General features: G+C 42.4%; 1 long non-coding RNA gene across 2 annotated transcripts; it reads right to left on the bottom strand.

The window, feature by feature from the left end:
• Positions 1-9493: 9493 nt before the first annotated feature.
• Positions 9494-14899, bottom strand: LOC111763323 (uncharacterized). 2 transcript variants are annotated; one of them, XR_002796213.2, is made up of 4 exons: positions 14332-14899; positions 13407-13508; positions 12183-12869; positions 9494-11072 (listed from the first exon to the last, which is right to left on the bottom strand). It is a non-coding gene; the product is annotated as an uncharacterized lncRNA (long non-coding RNA). The 2 variants fall into 2 exon arrangements; XR_002796212.2 differs by having other exon boundaries at positions 9494-12869.
• Positions 14900-15897: the final 998 nt, after the last annotated feature.

Below are 15897 nucleotides of genomic sequence, written 5' to 3'. Positions count from 1 at the left end.
AAAAAAAAAAAGACATATCCTAAATAGATACCTAAAAGTAATTCTCTAAACAGAAAAGAAATGATGAGAGGAACCTTGGGAATTCATGCAGGAGGAAAGAATATGGTCTGATATATTGAATTATGTACCCAATAAAGACATGCCCTTAATCTTAATTAACTTTCTTGTAAGTATGAACTCATTTGTAAATAGGACCTTTTGAACATGTTATTTTTAGTTAAGGTGTGGTCCAATTGAATCAGAGTAGGCCTTAATCTGTATTACTTTATAAGCAAAAGAAATTCAGATGCAGTCAGAGAAAGCCACAGGATGAGATCAAAATACTGCCTTGTGATAGGAAGAGTTAGAGATGCAAGCCAAGGAACACCAAGGATTGTGGCAAACCAGTAACAGAAAGCTACAGACTTTGGGAAGAAAGCATGGCCTTGTCAAATGTCTTGATTTTGTACTTTCTAGTCTTTAAAACTATGAGACAGGGAAGCAGTTGTGGCTCAACTGATAGAGTGTCCACCTACCATATGGAGGGTCCAGGATTCTACACCCAGGGTCTCCTGACCATGTGGTGAGCTGGCCCACATGTAGTGCTGCTGCATGGAAGGAGTGCCGTGCCACGCAGGGATGCCCCCTGCATAGGGGAGGCCTACGCACAAGGAGTGCACCCCACAAGGAGAGCCACCCTGCGCAAAAAAAAAAAGCACAGCCTGCCCAGGAATGGCACTACACACACACAGAGCTGATGCAGCAAGATGATGCAACAACAAAAAAAGTGACACAGTTTCCCAGTCCCACATGACAAGAATGCAAATGGACACAGAGGAACACACAGCGAATGGACACAAAGAACAGACAATGGGGGGGAAGGGGAGAGAAATAAATAAAATAAATCTTTAAAAAAAACAAAAACTATGAGACAATAAATGCTTGTCATTTAAGCACTGTGTGGTATTTGCCATAGCAGCCTGGCAAATTAAGACACGTGGTAATCAAAAATATGGATAATTGCAGTGGACTTTCTTTCTTACCTTGAATGTTCTAAATTATTTGTGATAGATTAACAAAAATTATGACATTGTCTAAAGTGGTCTAAATGTATGTAAAGGGGATATTTCATAAAATTTTATTAGAAACAGACATAAAGGGAGGTAAAGTTTCTATATTTCATTCAAGCTGGTAAAATGATGGCACCAATACACTGAGATAAATTAAATGTATATGGTATAATACATCAAGCAACCACTAATAAAGCTATACAAAGAGATACGCTAAAAAGCAACATAGATAAATTAAAATGGAATTTTAAAAAGATGTTCAAGTGACTAAAAAGAAGCCACGAAAAGAAAATAGAAATGAAAAACAGAAAGAACAAGCAAAACAACAAAAAAGACAGATTTAATTCCTAACATATAAAAAATTACATTAAATATAAATTGTCTAATACACTAAAAGAGACATTAGCAGAATTGATTTTAAAAACATTACAGGCAGGGAGCGGACTTGGCCCAGTGGTTAGAGCATCTGTCTACCACATAGGAGGTCTGCGGTTCAAACCCTGGGCCTCCTTGACCTGTGTGGAGCCGGCCCATGTGCAGTGCTGATGGGTGCAAGAAGAACTGCCATGCAGGGGTGTCCCCATGTAGGGGAGCCCCATGCACAAGGAGCGCACCGCCCCATAAGGAGAGCCACCGAGCATGAAAGAAAGTGCAGCCTGCTCAGGAATGGCGCCGCACACACAGAGAGCTGAGACAACAAGATGACGCAACAACAACAACAAAAAGAAACAGATTCCCGTGCTGCTGACAACAACAGAAGCGGACAAAGAAGAACACACAGCAAATACACACAGAGAACAGACAATTGGGGCAGGGTGGGGAAGGGGAGAGAAATAAACAAACAAACAAAACAAATAAATAAATGAAATCTAAAAAGAACATTATAGGCTGTCTACAAGAGATTCACTTTAAATATAATGAAATAAACCAGCTTGAAAGTAAGGATGAAAAAAAGTATAGCATGAAAACATTAATCAAAAGAAATTAGTGTTTTTTTGTTTTGTTTTTTTTTAAAGATTTATTTATTTATTATTCATTTATTCATTTATTTCTCTCCCCTTCCCCCTGCCCCTGTTGTCTGTTCTCTGTGTCTATTTGCTGCGTGTCTTCTTTTTCCGCTTCTGTTGTTGTCAGCGGCACGGGAATCTGCATTTCTTTTTGTTGTGTCATCTTGTTGTGTCAGCTCTCCATGTGTGTGGTGCCATTCCTGGGCAGGCTACACTTTCTTTCGTGCTGGGCGGCTTTCCTTACGGGGTGCATTCCTTGTGTGTGGGGCTTCCCTACGCGGGGACACCCCTGCGTGGCGCGGCACTCCTTGTGCGCATCAGCACTGCGCATGGGCCAGCTCCACATGGGTCAAGGAGGCCAGGAGTTTGAACCGTGGACCTCCCATGTGGTAGATGGACACCCTAACCACTGGGCCAAGTTTGCCTTCCAGAAATTAGTTTTTAATGTAACATTTTTTGCAATCTATGTATCTTTTAAAAAGACAACTTAATAAAAAAATTAAATTTAAAAACACACACATATATAAGAGTTCTTTGTATATTTGGATACAAATCATTTATCAGACATGTTTTTTGCAAGTATTTTCCCCAAATCTGTAGATTTTCTTTTCATCCCCTTACATTGCCTTTTGCAGAGCAGAAGTTTTATATTTTAATAAAGTCAAACTTATAAAGTTAAAAAAAAAAGAAATTAGGCATGGCTATGTTAATATCAGAAAAAGTGAACTTTAGGGTAAAGAAATTTATGAGCGATAGACATTATATAATGATAAAAGTGTCTATCAACAATACATAGTAATCCCAAAAGATGTATATACCAAACAAAATAGCCGCAAAATATGTGAAGCAAAAACTGATAGACCTGTTTGGAAAAATAGATAAATCCATAATTAAAATTAGAGACATCATCGTTCTTTCTCTATAACTGATAAAACAACTAGACACAAAATCAACAAGTTTATAATGAATTCAACACCATCAACCAACAGGATCTAATTGTCCTTTATGGAACACACCACCCAATAAACGAATACATATTATTTTCAAATACTCATGAACATATATCAAGATAGACAATAACTGGGCCATAAAATAAATGTCAACTAATTTAAAAGAATTGAAATAATAAAGGGTGTGTTTTTTCACTACAATGGAATAAAACTGGAAATAAATAAGAGAATTCAGCAATATATAAAAGGAATTTTATACCATGAACCAGTGGAGTTTATATTAGGGATGTAACGCTACTTTAATATTAAAAAACCAATCTATCTAATCTACCTTATTAATAGGCTAAACAGAAACATCACATGATCACGTCAGTCATTATAGGAAAGGCATTTGGCAAATGCAAAATTCATTAATGGTTTAAAAAATTGTCAGTAAGCTAGGAATAAAGGGGAACTTTCTCAGTTTCATAAAGACCATCTACAATTATAGTCAAAATTATACTTAATTGTAAAACACTGAATGCTTTCCTCCTAAGATCAGGAACAAGGCAAGGATTACTTCTACCACTCTTTTTTTTTTTTTTTTGTCTTTATTTTTTTAATATTACATTAAAAAAATATGAGGTCCCCATATACTCCCCAACCCCCTCACCCCACTCCCCCCCCCATAACAACAATCTCCTTTATCATCATGAGACATTCATTGCATTTGGTGAATGCATCTCTGAGCACCACTGCACCTCACTGGAAGTTCTAGCTGGTTCAATAGGGCAAGAAAATATCATCTCCATTTAGTCCTTTTTCATAGTTTTAATTTCTATGCTGAGATTTCCTATCTGTTCACTCATTTTGAGAATATTTTTCTTTAAGTACTTGAACATATATGTTAAAGTCCTTTTCTGCTAATTCCAGCATGTGGGTCATATCAGGGTCAATTTGCATTGACTGCTTTTTTTAAGTATGGATCATATTTTCCTATTTCTTTGCATTTTTAATGATATTTTATGTTCTATTTGACATTTTAAGTGATATGTTATAGACTCAGATTCTATTATGTTCTTCTGGACAGTATTGATTTTTTTTTCCTAGCAGGAAGTGAATTTGGCTGGATTTCTACTCCAAATTCTGTTTATTCTGCAGTGGACAGCAACATACAATCTCTGTTCAGTTCTTTCAGCTGCTGGCTGCTGCTTTTTGGTGTCTCGGCACATATGCATAATTTAGTTATCAGTCAAGAATTTGGAACAAGTTTATTTACACAAGCCAGCCCCACACTCAATACTGCACTTGGAATAGCACTGAAACTTGAATGTAGACAACTACAATTCAGCAGATATTTCTTGACTAGTAGACACTGTACAAGGTGCTAAGCATCTAAAGGTGAGTAAGGCATAGCCCTATCCTTCAAGAGTTTACAGTCATCTGGGGAGGATGTACATGTCAACTGGCTGGGCCAGCCAGATGTTTAACTTCCCAGTTCCACTCTTCACCCTGCACCCTGAAATTTGGCCTGGGAGGTGAACGGTTTAGACCATATTTCTCTTCCCTTCCTTTATCCTGGTGGTTGGGGGATTAGAGGGAGGGTAGAACATAAATTCAGTGTATTTATACCTTGGCTTCCTCTCTGCAGTGTTCTCCTCGGGCTGGCTATTGCCTTTTGCTGAAGATACAGCTCTGTTCAAGGCAGCCCTCTCCATGTGACTGTCCTTCCAGGATTCTGATCACCTCCCTCCCCTTACCCCTTTGGGCCTAAGGGTGATAATGGCCTTCAGTGCTACTGGTCCCAGAGTAATGCACTAACCCATGTGATTACCCTATATCTCACACAAATCTTTGTAAGTAGAACCTTTATAAAGCCTTCCTCAGATTATCTCAGCTTGTGCCATCTGTTTCCTGCAGGTATCCTGACTGATACACAGCCCATTTATAATTCAAAGTACGCTCTGAACACTCCTGGAACAGTTAGTTTACCAAATCTGTTCTCAGGACGGATGCCTAGAATGTTTTCCTAAGGAAAACAAAACCCAAGCTGAGTCTGGGAGCTTTCCTTAGGTAAAAGCAAGGAAGAGGTGCAAGGGGCATTGCTCTTCTAAGGACTGCATACTTTTGGGTAGGACTTGGGGTGTAGAAAACTAAGAGTGAGTGAGAGCTAAGAATGCAGAGGAAGTCTGATCATGAAGGGCCTTGTGAGCTACCTTAAGCAATGTTAACCTGAAGCCTTAGAGTAATGTTTGAAGCATGGAATCTGAAATAAATAGCAATTCATAACAGTTTCAGGAAACATGGGAACTTACGTAATTTAAAAGCAGAGAAATAATATAATCCTATCTTTTCAAAAGATCCTGAGGATTAATAAATGATTCTCAGTAGAAGTAACTAATGGCTCCCAAGTACTGCACTGCCCCTCGCAACCTTTAACCCTGTTGTCAGAAGAGCCTTTTCCTTTGATGATTTGTGTTGTTTCTACAAGCCTGATTCCTTAGTGTTTGACCTGCCAACTTCTCTCAACACCACCACGAGAAGGTAAGAACTTAAACCAACACTTAAATTAACTGGATATTTTCCTTTCATTTACAACAAAACCGACCCCCACAGTCAATTGTTTCAGCAGTTGTAAGAGTCGCAGAAAGCTTTGCAACCAATCCCAAAAGGCTCAGAGTGAGAGACAGATAGAATGGTAACTACCGCCGGTGACCATCCCTGGACCATCCCTGCAAGAAGAGAGGCCTAGCACACCAGGAAAATACAGTGCAAAGAAAGCTTTAATCCATCATAGAATCAGATTATCAAGTGAGTAAGGAGAGGGGCAGATGCTGGGTCCTCAGAACTTCTGTCCAAGGAGAGAAGAGGGAAATCCCTTTCTCTATGGGTGAAAGTGGGAAGGTTAAGTGAGAATATATCCCTGGTTAACAAGAAGATTGGAGCAGAACACATCTAAGGTCCTTCTAGCTCTGACGCTCCTTATTTCTCTGAAAACTCAACTTCTTTCCCCAGTACGTAGCTTCATAAATCATTGCACATATTTTTGCCATATGTAAATAAAAGTCCATGTGGATGAATCAACCGATAAATTGGAAGCCGGGGGTGGGGGAAATGATAGAACAATGAACTATTTTTTATTTTTATTTGTTTATTTTTAGGAGGAATCATAAAAGTTTATTTGAAATAAATTAGCTAGGATAGAACAATAAATTGCTTGTGTTAGAACTGCTGAATTTTAAACCACATTTCTAGAAAAGCAGAAATGCCTGAAGTTTCCCCTAAATTTATTTTTACACGCACACAATGTTTTCCTCAGTGAAAAACATTCATAAAATAAACTGGTAGGTTTTTTCAGATTTCTTGGATTCAATCATCTCACTCCCAGTGTTTTAATCCAGAAGGCACTCTATATTAAATCGAGATAATAAAAGCAAAATATCTGTGCTTGCCATAATTGTTAGGAAAAAAAACACTTTCTTCTGAAAGGTAATCACATGCCTGAGGATAGCACTGATGGGCACACTGAAAATCACTCTTCACTCTCTTTGGGTTTACTTTGCAAATACATAGGTTGGGGGAGAACAAATGATTTATTGGTCAGGGAACCATTTAGGAGGCTAAAGGGAGTTTCTGACATGGTTAATTACTTTTAAAATAGGCATGCTCTTAGAAACTAGATTCAGCCTACACTAAAATGCAACATTTGTTTCATAAGCCCCCAACCCCTAATTGTCTTTATACAGTACATTGCCTTTTCATCCCTGTTCTGCCACATTTTCAGGCCTCAGCTTACTTCCCCACCTCCGTCATGTTTCTGGACAAATCAGTAATTCACCTCTCAACCTGAGAATTTCTTTGTGAAAAAACAAAACATAGAAATCCTCAAAAAAGAAGTGCTGTCACTGTCCCCAGTGACAATATGACTCTTTGTTTAGACTTTAAGGAAGAACACCCCTTATGTGTGGCTGAGCTACCTTGAAAACTGCCTTAGCTGTCTCTGTCTCCATCATCCCTGTCTCCGGAACTCCTGTGCCATGGACATTAGTAACAAGTTTGGCTAATGGAAAACAGTTGTGGGAACATTTTAAAAACCCATAAATGGCTCAGAGGAAAAGAGAAGAGAGTCGGTCCTTTGGCACATGCAATGGATTTCTGATCCCCAGAGGACATTTTTGGAGCATGGTTTTGTTTTCTAGCTTGTGCACACTCATAATAGTCACAATTATATACAAACATATGGTAGTTTTATCTTCATTCATTCACTGAATGAGTAAGTCATTCAAATAATGGAGCCCCAAAAAAGAAGTACTTTTTTAAAAAAGATTTATTTATTTTTTATTTATTTCTCTCCCCCCCAACTTGTCTGCTCTCTGTGCCATTTGCTGTGTGTTCTTCTGTGACTGCATCTATCCTTATCAGTGGCACCAGGAATCTGTGTTTCTTTATGTTGCGCCATCTTGCTGTGTCAGCTCTCCATGTGTGCGACCCCATTCTTGGGCAGGCTGCACTTTCTTTCGCGCTGGGCGGCTCTCCTAATGGGGCACACTCCTTGTGCATGGGGCTCCCCTACGCAGGGGACACCCCTGCGTGGCACAGCACTCCTTGCCCACATCAGCACTGCATATGGGCCAGCTCTACACGGGTCAAGGAGGCCCAGGGTTTGAACTGTGGACCTCCCATGTGGTAGGTGGATGCCCTATCCATTGGGCCAAATCTGCTTCCCAAGAAGTACTTTTTAAAAATCGTTCTCAAGTACTGTAAAAAAAAAAAAAAGAGGCTGCCTCTAGACAACTTCAGCAAAATGGTGGGATACAAGATTAATATGCAAAAATCAATAACATTTCTATACACTACTAATAAGCAAACTGAGGAGGAAGTAAAACAAAGTTCCATTTATAATACGACTAAAAGAATCAAATATTTAGGAATAAACTTAACCCAGTACATAAAGGACCTAAATTCAGAAAACTTCAAAACATTACTAAAAGAAACCAAAGAAGACCTAAATAAATGGAAATATATTCCGTGTTCATGGATTGAAAGACTAAATATCATTAAGATGTCAATTTTACCTAAATTGACTTACAGATTCAAGGCAACCCCAATAAAAATTCCAATTTTTGCAGAATTGGAAAAGCCAGTTATCAAATTTATCTGAAAGGGTAAGGGCCCCCAAATAGCCTAAATATCTTTAAAAAGAAGAACTAAGTTGGAAGACTCTCACTTCCCCTCTATAAAGCATATTACTTAACTACAATGATATTTTTAAAAAAAAAGCATGGTCCTGGAATAAAGATAGACAGATTGAATGGAATCAAATTGAGTATTCAGAAATAGACCCTTACGTCTATGGTCAAATGATTTTTACTTTTGTTTTTTTTGTGAGGTTCCAGAATCAGAAAGTGAACCCTAAACCTTATATTTGGGAACCTTGCGTTCAACCACTGAGCCACATGGGCTCCCCTGACTTAGTTATTTTGTTTGTTTGTTTGTTTTATATTTTTATTTTTAGGAGGCATAAGGAACTGAACTCAGGACCTCCCATGTGGGAAGCAGGTGCTCAACCTCTTGAGCCACATCCATTCCCCAGTCAAACGATTTTTGACAAGGCTGACAAACTGACCCAGCTGAGTCAGAACAGTCTATTCAACAAATGGTGCCAGGAGAACTGGATATCCATATCCAAAAGAAAGAAAGAGGACCCCTATCTCACACCTTATCCAAAAATTAATTCAAAATGGATCACAGATCTAAATATAAAAGGTAGAACCGTAAAACTCCTAAAAGAAAAGGTAGGGAAACATCTTCAAGATCTTCTGTTAGCTGGTGGTTTCTTATTCCTTACACCCAAAACACAAGTGCTGAAAGAAAAAGTAAATAAATTGGACCTCTTCAAAATTGAACACTGTTGTGCTTCAAATGATTTTGTTAAAAAGGTGAAAAAGCAGCTTACTCAATGGGAGAAAATTTTCTCAAACCACATATCCAATAAGGGTTTGATTTCCATATTAAGAGATCATACAACTCAACGATAAAAAGACAACCCAATTTTAAAATGGGCAAAAGACTTAAATAGACATTTTTCCAAAAAGGAAATGCAAATGGTCAAAAAGCACATGAAAACCTGCTCAACATCTTTAGCTATTAGGGAAATGCAGATCAAAATAGCAATGAGACATCACTTCATGCAAACAGAATGGCCATTATGGGGGAAAAAACCAAACAACTACAAGTGCTGGAGAGGATGCAGAGAAAAGGGAAAACTCCTTCACTGTTGGTGGGAGTGTAAAATGGTGCACAGCCTCTTTGGAAGACAGTTTGGCGGTTCCTCAGGAAGCTAAATATAGAACTGCTATGTGAGCCGATAACCCCTCTACTGTGACTATATTCAGGAGAACTGAAAGCAAGGATATGAACAGATATTTGCACACTGATGTTCATAGTGGTGTTATTCACAATTGCTAAAAGATGGAAACAACCTACGTGTCCACCAACTGATGAACGGATAAATAAAATCGGTATATACATATGATGGAATACTATTGAGCTGTAAGAAGAAATGAACTGGGGGGTGCATATGACAACATGCATGAACTTTGAGGATATTGAGTGAAATAAACCAGACACAAAAGGACAAATTTTGTATGAACTAAATAAAATGAATACATTTATGGAGTTAAACAATAGATTATAGGTTAATAGGAGACAGAATGTGAGCTGAAAAAGGGGATCTGATGCTGAATGTACATAGAATGTTTAATAAGGGGGATGTAAATATGGGGAAATGGTTAGAGCTGATGGTAAAACATTAAGGTGAGTATAATCAACACTAATGATTTTAAATGTGATTATGGCTGAAAAGGGTAATCTAGGAGGTTAATGTTAATTGAAAGACAGAAGATAATCTAGGAACTGTATAACAGTGATTTCAGTCATAGATGAGGATTGTGGTTAATACTGCAAATACAAGAATGTCCCTCTATTACCAAGTATTAAGAATATAATGATACATGAGAAAAATACAACTAATGTAACTGATAGATTATAGTTAGCAGAAGGTACTATATCGATGCTAAAGGTCAAAAAAAGAATACAGGATTTAGTTTTATGAATGTGAACATGATCAAGCATTTTTTTTTTCATTTTCTTCATTAATAAGGAGACCTTGGTAATGTAATTTAACCAATCTGTACTCATTTATTCATCTTTTGGAACACTAGAGAAACAATTGAGTTTGTTTTCAGGATTAAATAAGACAAATGTGCCTGGACAGGATTTTTAAAAGTAATGCTTCCAAAATTGGTTAAACTGCCTGTTATCTGTTATTTTATTTTTTGAAGTTGAAAGAAATAAAGTTAAAAAAAAAAAAACAGAAAGGAAAAAGAGAGGCTGCCCCTTTGGACTTGAGCAGTTTCTCAAAAGGAGCAATAGCCCTCTTATGAGTGGGGAAGCCGAGACCCTGTGAGGTGAAGAGACCTCCTCAAGGTCCCCGAGCACAGGGACAGAGCTGGCCTAGGACTCCAAGTTCCACAGGGGCTAGCGGTGCCAGGTCCCACACGCCCCCATGAAGTCACTTCCATCTCCCTGAGCTTAGTCTATGGCACAGGGCCTTGGGGAGATCAGATGCGAGAAGAGATGGGAGAGTGCTCTGGGCACTCAGGAAGCCACCCAAGGCAGTCAAAATGGCGATGTGACCCGGAGTGGAGCCCCCCTTTATCCTGCTCCCCTTGAGCCATATCAGAGGCCTGCACGTCCTCATCCATTGTTTGTGGGTTTATGGATGAGTTCCTGTGGACATTGCCCAGCCCCAGCACAATCACGGGCAGCTGTGACGCACGGTTCCCGGGTAGGAACAGTGTGGAGAGGGGAGATGGAGGAAGAGCTTTGTTTATTCCCAGAAACCTTGCTCGCAGCCTTGGGGCCAGGCCTTCCACGCACCTTGGGTCATGGTGGGGAGGTGCACCCAGAAGAGGCCACAGAAGGCAAAAGCAAGCAAAGGAATCCAGGCAGTGCCCGTCCTCAAGCTCCCTTCTCTGTCATCGCAAGCTTCCATTTTGCTTCTGCTCACCTTCCTCTAAATGAGCCTGTAATGCAGAGAAAAGAGCACTGAGGTCAGAATTCTCAGACTCTAGGTAGGGCCTGGTTCATCCACTGATGTGTTGTTACATCGTTTATCCCTCCCCTCAGGACTCAGTGTCGTCATCTGCAAAACGTGGTATTACTTCATCTATATAGCCCTGGTGAGAGATTTTGCAAGAGTCGATTCAGACCAAATTCCTGAGTGTGTGTGTGCAAGAGCAAGAAAAAACCCTGCAAAGTGTGAAATCCCATGCAAATATAAAATGCTTTCTCTAAAGCTGACATTATTGCCTGGGCTTTGGGAATCTGGAGCCTCTGATGGATATACTCGGATATCTTTCTACCAAGGCACTCAGAGCTCAGAAAAGTCTTGCCTGGCTTGTCATCCTAATGCCCTGGGACTCTATTTTACAGATGTGTGGAGAGAGGCAGAGGTAGTCCCGGTGGGAATGGGAAAGATGGGCGCTCATTCTCCCAACCACCCTCAAAGGGCAGCCAAGGGGAAATGGAATAAGGGAACGCTCTGACTGACCCCAGGCCTAGTCAAATGGCAAAGCTCTCAATGCACTTTAGTGAGGGTGGGGGTTATTGTTGAAGTCCTGTTGACAACTTCCAATGAGGCTGCTAAAGTGCCTTCCTCAAAGCAAGCATGCTTTCCATTCTTGTCAAAAGGGATACGTAAATACTGCGAGTGAGAGCTCCAACCCGGAAAAAAATCAAGCTCATTTTCTAAAGCTTGAATCAACCATTTTTGTTTCTTGAGTTACAAAGATATGCTAAATTGTAGCTTCTTCCTTACACCCCCAACATTCACTAACAAATCCATCGTAATAGGAATCAACTTTTATTTTTTTTTTATACTAGTATACTAGGGAAAAAATCTAAATGTGATTATGTTATCTGACCTGAATGGATTTGGTCTGAGGTTGAGGTTGTATCACATTAGGAAAGAAAACCACTAGAACTTGAGGATCCTTCTATCTGAGCCCAGTCAAGAGAAGCCACCAGAAAGCTTCAAGCCTACATCTGGAACAACTCATGACATTTACTTTTCTTTAGGGGAAAAACCTGAAATGACAGGTCCCAGGGGCCTGAGCTAATACCCAACCACTTACTGCCCAGAGAGGGCCCACGTGCTGTCATCAGAAGTACTTGGGGCGCATGCAGGCCAGAGCAGCATTCTGCAGATTGAACAGGGTTGGGAAATGCAGCCGATGGCCTCTCAGGGTGCCTCTGATGGACATATTGATGGGTCAGGATGGGCTGAAGGGCCATGTTGGCCTTGGACCATTCATGGCAACATCTCAATTGATTTTACTGTTGTCATCCTTTGGCTGTCAGCTTGGAGGCAGCCATAGCCGGAAGTGAAAGAGACCTTGATACTTTTTGTAAATGTGTTATTTCCAAATATGTAGCTGGACAAGCTTCAGCAATAGCCCCTCAGATCCTCAGGGCTCTACTGGAGAAGAATGGGACTACTCTCTCTCAGGGCTCTATTTCTGCAACTGGCCAATCCTCAGGGTAGACAATGTCTTCCATAGGGTACTTTCTAGCTCCCTCCTGCCTATAGCAGCACATCTGGCCAGGCCCTGGCCAAGTCAACAAAATCAATGTTGAATGAATGTCTTCTAGGTGCCAGCACTGAGGAAGAGGAGTTTGAAGTGAGACCTGACAAAGTAGCATTCTTCAATCAGAGGAGAAAAAACATCTCAGGCAGAGAGTCCAGTCTATGCACAGTGGTGGAATGAAGAGGACCAGTGTTGGTGGTATCAACTTGAGGAGGGGGAACAGGAGAGAAGAGCCTAGAAAGACAGGAACAAGACCATGAAGAGCCTTGTGGACCAGGTTAGGGATTCTAGACTTTATCTTAAGAATTGAGAGGCTGACAGGTCTGCCACAGTCACAGAGAACCCAGAAGAACTGACTGCTCATGACCTCTGACCTCTACCCACGGTTCTGACTAAAAGAACAAGGTGCCAATCTCAGCACTGCCGAGAGCTTCTCCAGGGTGATCGAGCCACCTCCAGGAAGGTGTTCCGCCATCTTGCTCTTCCAGTACCACATCAAGCCAGGCAGCAAGGCTGGCGGTCACCCCAGCCCTGCCCTGTGACTCGACCCAGCCCTGAGGAAAGAGGCAGCTGTTTCTGCCACCGCTGCCAGGGCCTGCTTGCTGGATTTGATGGGGGTCGGGCTGGGGTAGGAAGCATCGCTGGCTCTTCACAGGCTGCCTTCCCTTTGTGCCCAACTGGGCCCTTTGGTGCTGGGCATCATGGCCACTCAACCCACCCTGGATTTCAGGCTGAGCTGCAATGGGGAGTCCTCAGTGGGCTCAGACTCACCTTTTGCTGGCAGTGCACAATTATAAGAGGACATAGTATACCTTCCTGCTTTCTGCCTCAGGGCCTCCTCCATGCTGTCAGCCCTCCTGGCTTGGGCACAGTCTGGAAGAAGAGAGGTAGTTGATGCCGTTAGAGGCAACCTCCAACCAGGGGGGTGGGAGCTGCTAAACAAACGTCCTGCCTCCCATCCTCCAGGGACAATGCTGGGAGGCACTCTGCACACTTCTCAAAGGAGCTGGCACAAGTACACCTTCTCCCAAGACAACCCTCCTAACACACCCTGTGTGGGCTTTTCCTCATTCTCTGGGTCACTCTCCCTGTTCCTTCTCTCCTGCTCCCTGGGACTGTCTCCCACACAAACCACCCACGCCCCAAACGTTGACTAGGAGTGCAAACTAGGATATCACTTTAAGGCTTTGTTCTCTGGAACTATTAAAAACCAGTGACTTCCATGAGGTTGGGACCCACAGTCTTTCTGATAACCTCCACCCAACAAGCCCATCCTGCTGGTCATCTGCACCTTCTTTTGAGGGCCGCTGCTCAGGTCCCTCATTCCTCTGGGCTGCCAGCCCCTTTCTGTATCCCCTTCCCCAGAGTGAAGACTGCCCCTTCCCTGGTTCCACAAAGCATGGCTTCCACCAAAATGCTCCTGAAGTCTGGAGGCCCACGGAGGGAATTATGTTGAAAACAAGAACACTCACAACTGGCCACCAGACCTCACTCTGGAAGTCCTGCTGCCTCTAATGACCACATTTTTCTGTGGAAGTGCCAGTCAGCTGCCACAGTGCTGCAGGGTGGGGCCCATCTCTCAGAGGGAAGTCCCTGCAACTCCCCCTCTTAGGCACCCAGGGCCCCTCCACCATCAGACCCAAAGGGGAAAGAGGAGCTCCTCCCCCATCAGGCTGAAGCTACCACCCCTTCTCACCTAGGACGGTTGATAGGAGCTGTCATGCCCTTCCGGGAGGCATCCTCCATTACTCCTCATGGAGGGGTTTGGCTCCATGACCTAAGTAGGACAATCCATGAAGTACCACAGAGCCACCCAAATCTAACTATTCCTCTTTAACTAAAGCCAAGAACCGCTGCACCAAGTTCAGTTCATTACGTTCAGTTCCATTTTGCAGGCACAAGGGAGAAAGAAGGCTAAGCCTGCATCTCTGAGTACATGTGTGTTGGAACAGGGAGAGCAGGGTGTGAAGGGTTTTTGATCTTGGAATCTACTGAGAGTAAAAACTTAAAAAAAAAAAGACACTTGTGTGCCAAGAGCAAACAACCAGTCGGTCTTCCAGAGCAAGGCCATGCCAAGATACATCCATTTATGTTGACGTCTCAACCTCTAGCACCTGCTTTTGTGTTTCTTCACTGGGGTGTGACTACCCAAGAACAATGGGTGGGGACTTGATTTACATCTGGAAGGTTATGAACACTGCCAAAGTGTTCCCTCTTAGAGCAGCAAAGCTGCTCTAGAAGCAGCCTCTTAGAAGCAAAGCTAGCTGCAGCCTGGGCTCCCCAAATGGTGGAGGCAACAATTTCATGGTGCCCCCTCCCCTTCCATCAACAAGAAGTTGCTGGCAGGTTTGAGTTTGTCCCCAGTCCCTGGCCCGTGTCGTGTGTGTAAACATGTGGAAACTGCCCGTTGCTAAATGCTCGTAGGATTTGGTCTGGTTACTCTGGAGCTGCATATCTCAGGTGACTCTGGACCCCAGGAAAAGCGTGGAGGCCCCATTTCCCAGGCTGGGACCCTGAGAGCCGTGGCCATGCAGGCCAGGATGCTCGTGGCCAGGCCTTGTTGGAATCAAGGCCTGCTGAGCTGCAACAGCTTCATCTCCTTCAGAATCTCCAAACCAGCAGGCCGAGCACTGAGATGGACAACGTCACACCAAAGTCTGCTTCTGGTCTGTGCAGCCTGACTCACTTTTTGTCATTTGCCTCCCTAGTTTATGTCTGGATAATATTAAAGGACCGCACAGATGTGAACACATTTTCAAACTCTAAAATCCTTTAAGGGGTAATAAGTATTTGATCAGATTATAGTTTCTTCTGTTTCACAGGTGTGGATCTGGATCACCAAGCGGAGATTAAGCTCTGCTGAGGGCAGGGGCTGTGCGTGCTCTTGTTTCCCACGTAGGAAAGACACAAGAACAAACACGCCTCTTGGGAACCCAGAGGAGAGTGTGTCGGAACTATGTGCTTGGAGAAAGGGATACCAAAGCTGCATAATGAAGGATGGACATTGGGGTTAGCAGAGAATGGGGGGTGGGGGTGTCTTAGGCAAAGGGAATGGCATGTGAAAGACGAGGGGGGCCAAAGGTGCTGGGTGTGGTCAGAAAACAGCTGGCAGCTGTCATGCAGGCAGGGGTCAGACGAAGTCCAGTGACACCTAGATGGCGAGCCTTGGGTGACTGTGGCTGACAAAGGGATTACTCCCAGCCAGCGCTGCTGACGAGTTAGCAGTGCACACTCTCCAGTAACGCAAAGGCCAGACCAACAT

Source organism: Dasypus novemcinctus, chromosome 18, assembly GCF_030445035.2.
Source record: "Dasypus novemcinctus isolate mDasNov1 chromosome 18, mDasNov1.1.hap2, whole genome shotgun sequence".
NCBI classification, from domain to species: Eukaryota; Metazoa; Chordata; class Mammalia; order Cingulata; family Dasypodidae; genus Dasypus; species Dasypus novemcinctus.
Note: the sequence above shows the minus strand (reverse complement) of the source record. Positions and strands in the feature narration are given on the sequence as shown.